The sequence below is a fragment of the Carlito syrichta genome, unplaced genomic scaffold (assembly GCF_000164805.1).
Source record: "Carlito syrichta isolate Samal-C Ts95f unplaced genomic scaffold, Tarsius_syrichta-2.0.1 Scaffold126425, whole genome shotgun sequence".
Taxonomy (NCBI): domain Eukaryota; kingdom Metazoa; phylum Chordata; class Mammalia; order Primates; family Tarsiidae; genus Carlito; species Carlito syrichta.
The window spans coordinates 3,306-13,323 of NW_007070521.1; the positions used below are offsets into that span (position 1 = coordinate 3,306).

At 44.3% G+C, this 10,018-nt stretch overlaps 1 pseudogene; it reads right to left on the minus strand.

Moving 5' to 3' along the window:
• Nucleotides 1–6,762: 6,762 nt before the first annotated feature.
• Nucleotides 6,763–7,293, minus strand: LOC103250012 (annotated as a pseudogene).
• Nucleotides 7,294–10,018: the final 2,725 nt, after the last annotated feature.

Genomic DNA, 10,018 nt, shown 5'->3' on the forward strand with positions numbered 1-10,018 from the left:
CAAAGAAACCATCAAGAGAGCAGGGAGACAGCCCACAGACTGGGAAAAAATATTTGCCAACTCCATGTCTGACAAAGGCCTAACATCAAGGATCTACAAGGAACTCAAATGTGCTGAAAAGAACAAAGAACCCCATTACAAAGTGGGCAAAAGATATGAACAGACACTTCTCAAAAGAAGACACACGAGTGACCAGCAGATACATGAAGAAATATTCAACCTCACTAGTCATCAAGGAGATGCAAATTAAAACTACACTGAGATATGACCTAACTCCAGTCAGAATGGCCATTATCAATAACTCAAAAAATAACAGATGCTGGAGAGGATGTGGTGAAAAGGGAACACTTCTGCACTGTTGGTGGGAGTGTAAATTAGTACAGCCACTGTGGAAATCAGTATGGCGATTCCTAAAAGCTCTAAAAATCGACCTTCCATATGACCCCGCAATCCCCCTACTGGAAATATACTCTGAAGAACTCAAATCACTCTATAAAAAAGATACCTGCACACTTATGCTTATCGCAGCATTGTTCACAATAGCAAGATCATGGAACCAACCATGCTATCCATCAAAAGAGCACTGGATTAAAAAAAAGTCACATATACACAATGGAATATTACGCAGTCATAAAAAAAGAACAAAATCATGGATTTCACAGCAACCTGGATGGAATTAGAGTTTATAATACTGAGTGATTTCTCACAGAAACAAAGATCTGAGTATCACATGTTCCCACTCATAAGTGGACCTTGAACAACTACCGAATTACTGTAAGTAAGGATTGACAGTGGCGGGAAACTATGGGGAGGGGGAAGGGAGGGAAAGGGAGGTAGGATTAACGGTAGTCAATATCTGTCTGGGGAAAGGGGGCACACCTCATCAGCAAGGGTAACTGCACAATGAATATTTGTATGCCTAACCCTTAACTGTACCCCACAACTCTAAAATAAAAATATATATTAAAAATAAAAAATAAAAATATATATAAGGATGATGCTCACTGATGTTAATGATGATTTTTCTGAGAAGAGGAATTTGGAATTTTTTTCTTCAAATTTTGTTGTTGTTTTGATGGAGAAGAAGGAGCCTCTGACCCTGATTTGAAATAACCATAATTCTACATTCCTGGCACATTATCATAATTGGGCAATGAAAGTTCCCTTCCCTGTTTGTTAATGCATTTATTTTTACCTGATGCTCACTCTTGTACCCCTTGTCAACAGAGGCAACCATTTGGGCTTGATATAGCTTCTTTGTGTGTATATGTCCTTAACGTATTGTTTGGTGTGCTTACTTTTTTAAGGGACATAAGTGAGTATGGGTTTTATATCTGTTTCTTGTATGATTGTACTTAACACTACACCTTTATGATCCTTCCTTACTGCCATATGTACATTTGGTTTCCTGTTTTTATGTTTCATAGTATCCTGTGATGTTATATAATGTCATTTCTTCAGTGATGAGCACCCAGTGTGCCTTCAGTGCCATTAAGAACAGCTTCATATACGAAAGAACATGTCTGTGGTCCAACAAAACACTGCATTGTTGGGAGGACACTCCTCTAGTATATTTGACTCTAGTCTGTCATTGCCTTGAACTCTTTTATTATTCTGTGACTTGTAGGTCACTGATAACATACAAAACAATTCATATAGACATGAAAATTCTGTCCCATGCAGTAGAAATCCAATTAACATCCCTCATCCCCAGGGAAAAATCAGTTTGGCTTCCACTTGCATACTGATTTAAATATTTCTGATTTATAAATGTGGCTATTCTTTAGATTTTCTTTTGAACTGGTTGTAACATCTGTCTGATTCCTTCATTAATAAGTAACAGGTTTCTTTTTAGATTTATATGAGAGTCATGATTTTACTTTTTTTCTGAAAATTACCTTTTAACACACATGACTTCATATGGATCTGTGTGCAAATTTATTTGGGGAAATATATCAAAGGATAAAATTGCTGGATGTACTAGGTATTACTGGTGTTCATCAACATTTGGTTTTCTCCTCCTTCTAGAAACTCCAAAGACCATATTTCAGTACCACATGACTCATTCTGCCCACCGGGCTGTGAATAGTGGCGACAGGTGTCATTTCCAGGCCAAAGCAATGACAAACCAAGATGAGATCTTTATGTCATATACTCTCTCTTCTCTTATCATGGTGACTGCCCGTGTTTTAGATCAGAGACTGACAAACTGTGACCCATGTAAGGCCAAACCCAACTCACCTTTTGTTTTTGTAAATAAAATTTTATTGGAACATAGGTGCATGACGTGCATCTATGTCTGCTTTTGCTTGGAATGGAATATTTGTAGCAGAGACCATATGGCCTGCAAAGCCAAATTTATTTACTATCCAGCCCTTCCCATAAAGTCTGCTGACCCCTGTTCATATTGGTAAGGCTTCTAGCCACCTGGGTTCCTCAGGCATGGTGTGAAGTAGGATTCACTTCCAACTCATGTTAGGTACCTGAACAAGAGACAAATTTTCATGGGCTTGAGCTACTGAGGTCAGGAGTTCACTCATCACTAGCATCTCCGGGCCAGCTCTGATTGAGTTGTGCTGGCTGCTCAAAGGAATTGCAACTCTGCCTACACACCAAGCCCAGGAGGGGTCCTGTTGTCCTTGTCTCGCAAACCACTGGCATTTTCCAGCTTCCTAACTGTTGCCAGTGAAAGGTGCCAGGGAAGGCCGTGGTATCAGTTTGCAATTTTCTGGTTTTGTGTGCTTGGTAACTCCCTGGATTTCTTCTTTAAATGGCCTGTTTTCATCCTTTGCCCCTTTTTGGCTGGGATAGCTGTCCCTTCATTGTTGATGTGTTCCTTTCCTATTCTAGAAATCTTAGACATTACAAATACCCCCTGCTATTTCTTGAATTTTCTGCATGGCTCGAGTTCTTTATAATGAGCTTTTATAATTTTTACCCCCACAAAAGTGACTTTTCTTAGAAATACAAAAGCAAACAAAAAGTGTAGCAAGAACAGAAATGCTTTAAGCAATGGCAGAAAAATTGGAATAAGCGAACAGCCACCCAGGGGGACTGTTTTGAATGTAACAGCATCACTTCCTTGGATATCTATAAGCTTTGCTAATTTATAGTTATACCCCTCTCATTTCACAGAGCTCAACTTGCCTTCTGCTCCCAAAACCCACAGACATTTCAGCGGTTGTCCTACCCAGGTTGGCTTGAATAAATCACCTCTTCGGCAAGTTGCCAAAAGACAATGGCTGGCACATCTGGGCCTGCTAAGGCTGAAGTGCTGTAGATCCCAAGACCCTCCCTTCCACTCAAGTAGGAACCAGTAGGACTCCTGGCAATCCCCCCAGGAGGATGAAGCACCATCAACTGAATTGTCACCATGTCTGGATGCTGGGTGTCACCAACTGGCATCTACCTAAGCTCTGAAAAAAGTTAAGCATCTGTTCAGTAAAGTCTTTCTATTGGGCAATATTTCCTCCAACTTAATGGTTGAACAGGAGCCAAATCATCAATAGGACACTAATCCTCTCCTTGTACCCGTTGTATGTGTTTTATTAAGCATGCATACTTTTGAACTGATGTTCAAAAATGCATTCCCATGCTGTCATTTCTGCATTGTTTGGACAATCTCTGTGCAGCCTGAGTTTCACCTTCTAGCCATCCCCTTTTAATTAGGTTGATCTGCACGCCTGCTGGTGTGGAATCATGGTCCACCCTGCACCATCCCAGGCATCTCTGCAGGGCGACCAGAGACCTCAGGCCACCCAGCTACACGAATGACCATGCTAGAGGGAAGGGGTGCTGCCCTGGAGGCAGTTGCCAGTCAAGGGACGTCCTGCCACCCACAGACATGGGGGAGTTTCTCCATAGATTTATACAGCCTCTGACAAAATAGGAAGCAATTATCTGTTGGATGAGGTAGAGACAAAAAGTACAATACCCTGTGTGTTAGTGGCTCCCCTGGCCAGTGGTCACCCCAGTGATACTAAGGGCTGTGATGATGGCTGGAGGTCATGGGCAGCAGCAACCTGGACAATGTGTGTCTTAACAGAGCACTGAGGTACCTACACTACTAGGCATGTGTGCCACGGCCTGCCCTCTGAGTTATTTATTTATTAACTTGTTTATTCCTATTAACTTGTTTATTCCACATGATGGCACTGTAAGCTATCTGCTATTATGACCTCCACTTTATAGAAGGGAAAACTGAGGCCCAGAGAAGTGAGGGAAATGCCCAAGAAGAGAAGTGGGTCACACCTGAGCCCTGGGTCCTCTTCTCCTATTGCTAGGCTGTTCTGGCATTGGGGATCCTGTGTGTGTGGGGTGGGGGGAAGGCCATGAGCCAGAGAAACACAGCAGTGGGTATGTGTGGTGCTCACATTCACAAGAATGTGAACTATGACTCAGTGGTTCCCACCAGTGGCAGTGTGACAAATTGGGGTTCTGTGTGCAGTTATGAGCTGTGTGTATTACACATAATTTGCTGCAATAACTGTTGGGCTCCCAGCAAATGTCTGTAATAGAAAGGGCAGACAATGACAGATGATGGCATTGACGATGTGGAGAAACCAGAACACGCATGCATGGCCTGTGGGGATGTAAAGTGGTCCCACTGCTCTGGAAGACAGTGTAGTGGGTCCTCGAAAAATAAAAGGGATAGAATCGACCCAGAAATCTTGGGTTGATACTCCTCCGTATCTTGGGTTGATATTCCTCCATATTAACCCAAGAGAACTGAAAACGTATGTCCTCACAAAAACTTGTACATGGATGTTCAGAGCCACACTGCTTGCAAAAGCCAAAAACTGGGAGCAATCCAGATTTCCATCAACAGATGAATGGATGCACTGACTATGGTATGTCCATGCAGAGAAACTTATTTGGCAATGAGAAGGAGTGAAACACTGATCCATGTCACAGCATGAGGACCTTAAAAACATCATGCTAGGTGGGAAGAAGCCAGTCGCAAAAGACTTATACTGTATAATTCCATGTATTTGAAATATTTGGAATGGTACGATCTATAGAAACAGAAAGTAGATTAGTGGCTGTCCGGGACTGTAGGAGGGGAAATGGGGAGACTGCTAGTGGGCATGTAGGATCTTTTTGGGTTGGTGGGAATGTTCTAAAAGCGTACTGCAGTGATGGTTACACAATTCTATAAATTTACTAAAAAAAAGTCACTGGGTTGCACATTTGGAAATGGGTGAACTTTATGGTATGCAAGTTATACTTCCATGAAGTTGTTTTTAAAAAGTAAGCAGCAAAATGAAGGTAGCAGGCTCAGGTTTGCAAATTCCTGACATTTTTATAAATCACAGCTGAGGAATGAGTATCTCTGGGGAGGGAGGGGCCACTGTGGATTGCCCCCAGTCTCCTCCCACTTTGTCCTTCTGTCTACCTAGGTCCTGAGCCAGCCACCAGAACACCTCCCTTCCACTAGAGATTGGTCGAATGGGGGATGATGCATGTGACCAGGTTGTGGCTACATTGGGGCTGTCATTCGTATTTTTTTTTTTTTGAGTGTGTAATTTTAGAAGGAGAAGGAGAAGGAGGAGAAGGAGAAGGAGAAAAAGAAGAAAGAGGAGGAGGAGGAGAAGGAGAAGGAGGAAGAAGAAGAAGAAGAAGCAGAAGAAGAAGAAGAAGAAGAAGAAGAAGAAGAAGAAGGGTTTATTAATCACAACATGAAACTGACAGACATTCTATTAGAATAAACCAGGGTAAATACTGCTGTTGTAAAATTTACATTTCTCACATCTACTTCAGGGGGAAATACTACATTATTAGGACTCTTCTTGACCTTATGGACTGACTTCAGTAAAAGTTTTTAAAAATGGTAAACAACAATTAACCATATAGTCTAAAAGTGCTAGGTGGTAGCCAGAAAGGCAACTATAAAACAACAGCGGCAGGGTAAGGGCTGTCTTGTTGGGCATGAAGAGCCACAACTCCGCTTGGCTGTCCCCTTAGCGCACCTTCTCACTGGTGAGGCACCTGCTTTCTGCAGTGCCACCAGGAGTAGGAAGCTTCTGTCTAAGGAACAGACACTTGACTGGCCAAGACTCAAGAGAGTTTTCTTTCCCCCATTGCTGTCTGTTGGAGCAGAAACAAACACCCTTGTCTTTTCCATACTGGGAGGCAAGGGTGGACTCAACTGTCATGATCTCCTCAGTCGCCATTAACCCGTAATGAAATGTCAGGAAGAAGACTTTGCAATATTTCCAGTTTCTAAAATAACAAGGCTTCTGAATATTTTCTCGAAACTAGCTTTCCTTCTTGGTACACACCTTGATCAACATGACATGTTAGGTGTTTTAGCAATGTTTTCTATCAGCTACACATTGCTCTAGTAAAGGGTAAGGATGGGTTTCTAGCAGTTTACATAGAAAGCATCTGCGAATAGGCTTTGTTCTCACTTTTCTTTCACTTATGTGCCTGTGGAAGTTAATCTGAGTGTGCACACATACACATGTGCACACATATGTGTATAGATGTGAATTTGGAAGTGACATTTACCATTAGAATGACAATAGACACAAAGGGACAGCCCATGAGGAGCGCGTCTTCCTCGCCCCTAGGTGGAGGCTGGCTCTCATCATCCATCAGTCCTGCGTTACCAGGTCTCACCACCATGGCCACGTGCACGTCCGCCACCTCAGCAGCACTGGCCTCTCAAGTGACATCTATCAGGAACAGGATGTTGTGAGGGGCACACCTGATGCTGTCTGAAATCTTCCAGTAACTCTCACTCTCCACTTTGTGTCCGATCTAGGTATCAAAGTGGCTATCAACAAGCTTAAGAATATCCCCCTCTGTCGAATGCCCAAATAGCAGTTTCTGTGCCTCCACACTCCCTGAAGAATAGATGTATACCTTCATCCCGGCTTCTTTCCACTTCTGGACTGCAAAGAACCTGGTCTTCATTTGCCCCACTGTGAAGGCTGTCCTCCACAGGTGACCCTGCAGCTGATTTAGTGCTGTAGTCTTCCCATCCAAAGCCATCTGCCAGCACACGTTGTCCACCACAGCCTGGATCACTCCTTGCAGGTCACCTACTCTGTGCCCAGATGCTGCAGGGATGGAAACTGCCCCATCCAGGTGGGCGTCCTCTTCTTCCTGCTTCCTCAGAAGACTGACATCCTGCTGGCACTCCTCTTCCCGGTGTGTCTGCTGATACTCCTTAACATTGTCTTGGATGTAAGGAAATAAAATGTCCTTCACAAACGCTGTCAAGGTTATGGTACCTTTGATATCCAACAGGAGCACGGTGACCTTGGCGGGCACCAAGAGTACTACCATCTCCCCACCAGAGACTGCGGGAGGTGGCCTGCACTGAGAGAGGGCGAGGGCAGCGTCCAGGCTGGCGGTAGCCTGGCACAATCTTGGAGCCAGTGAGCACGCATGGCAGGGCCAAGGGGCACACACCACCTGAGCACACCTGGGCACGGAGCGGCGGCCCCAGGACTAAGACTTTATTTTTTAAAAGCAGTTTTAGGTTCACAGCAAAATTTAAAGGAAGATTTGGAGATTTCCCACATAATTCTGCCTCCACACAGGCATCTCATCCCCCATTACCAGTGTTCCCCACCAGGGCACATTTGTCACCATCAAACCTACACTGACACATCGTTATCCCCCAGTTTAAAGTTGACATCAGGGTCGAATCATGGTGTTGTGCCTTCTACAGGTTTGACTAGTGTGTACTGGCATGTATCTACCACTGTAGTATCAGACAGAGTAGTCTCCCTGCTCAAATGATCCTTTGTGTTCCTCCTGTTCATTTCCTCACCCTAGTTACTTTTAAAGAGATGCCAGAACTGGATGCAGTGACTGACACCTGAAATCCCAGTACTCTGGAAGGCCAAGGCAGGAGGCTAGCTTGAGCCTAAGGGTTCAAGACAACCCTGACCTCGTCTATACAATAAATAAATAAATAAATAAAAATTAGCCAGGCATGGTGGTGCACACCTATAGTCCCAGCTACTTGGGAGACTGAGGCAGAAGGATTGCCTGAGCCTAGGAGGGCCAGGCTGCAGTGAGCAGTGATCATGCCATTGCATTCCAGCCTGGGTGACAGAGTGAGACTCTGACTCAAAAATAATTTAAAAAAAATAAAAAGGTGATACCAGAAGAGGTGCCCATTCTCTGCTTGGGAACACTGCTGCATCTAAATGTCCAACTGTCCTGCAGCCCTGAGGAAAGCCAGCAGACATGGATAGATCTTGAGACCTGAGACCTTCCTGTGTCTGTCAGCATGCACAGGGAAGTTCCGCCACTCGCATCTACACTTGCCCTAACTGACCATCTCTCTTGGCTCTCTCTTTCCCTGCATCCTCGTAGGCACTCGGGAATGGGCGAAATCCTAGCCAGAGCCACAGTCAGCATTTTAGTTATGGCACGAAACCCAGCACTTGTTCAGTCTGCCCAATCCAGAGTGAGCAGGTAGTAAGAATGTTCTCATCATGAGGCATCATCCAGGTGCTGTAGTGCTGGACATTTCTGAAAACAACAGGGTCCTCCCCTCACCCCATTAAGTGTGCCAGTGAGAGTGAGACACACACAGGGTTGTCATCCATGATTCTGCTGGAAAATGTTACACACTTGTGAGTTGAGCAGTGGAGACAGATGGAGAGATTGAAAGTCCAGAGCAGTGACCCAAACCCTGAACTCCAGTCATTGCATGGCCCCAGTGGCCAGATTGGTCCAGCAAATTGAGTCTGCCATAAATTGTAATTTTCTCATCCAATGACACAGGTCAACAGCCACATTATGAAAGTGGTTTTTCACATGGATTAGTTAAAACTCATTCACTAAATGTGTTTGGCCTTTGGGTTGGCTCTGACTTCACACATAATGACACCACAGGGTTGGCAGGAACTGGGGGAAATGAGGGGATGCCTGGACACTAACCTGGGTCCTGCAGAGTGGGGCTGGCTCCAGAGGGAGGTGCCCCTTCAGCTTTGCTCCCTGGGAGCTGGCCCTGAGGGAGGGCTAGGAAGGATGTGGTAGGTGCTATTTCAGACCGGAGATGAGAGGTAAGGACTCTCTGAGGAAAAGGAAGGGTGTGTGCCACCCACAAGGAGGAGTCCTTTGTTCTGAAGGTCCCAGGAGAGGCAGAGCAGAGAGGGTAAGGGACAGCTTGGGGTCAGGGGGACGTGCAGTGACTATACGACCTGTAGGCCCTGGTTGGAGTTTGGGTTGAAATTTTGTTGTGGAAGAGAGGGAGTGGGGTTGTCTGAGTTGCAGATTTCATGTATGAAGAATGGATAGGGTGGAGGTAATATGTCCATACAATCAATAAAAAGCCAGAGAAGGCTGGGCATGGTGGCTTCTTCTGTAATCCCAGCACTTAGGGAAGCCAAGGTGGGAGGATCACTTGAGCCTCAAGATCAGCCTGGGCAACATAGCAAGATCTCCCAACAAAAAGTCAAAAAATTAGCCAGGTGTGATGGCACATGTCTGTAGTCCCACCTACTTGGGGGGCTGAGGTAGGAAAATTGCCTGAACCCAGGAGGTCAAGAGGCTGTGGTGAGCCATGATTGTGCCACTGCACGCCAGCCTGAGCAACAGAGCAAGACCCTGTCTCAAAAAAAAAAAAAAGGAAAAAAGCCAGAGAAAGGAGTGAAGAGCTAATTCATGCCTCAACAAGGGTGAATCTTGATGCTGTCACGTTTAGAATTGTTAAAGGATATAAAACGACAGGTGGGAGGAACACGTTCTAGTGTTTTATACCACTGTAGGATGCCTATAGTTAACAGTAATATATTATAGTTTCAAATAGCCAGAAGGAAGATATTGAATGTTCCCAAAACACAGAAACAATAAATGTTTGAGATGATGGATATGTTAATTACCCTGATCTGATCACTAGACATTATATATATGAAAACATCATAATACCATGAATGTGTACAGTTATTACTTGTGAATGTAAACATTACCATTAAATAACAAGGTGATTTTTAAAAAGCTGGACATAAAGGACCACATAATATTGCAAGTCCATGTGTGTGAAATGTGCAGA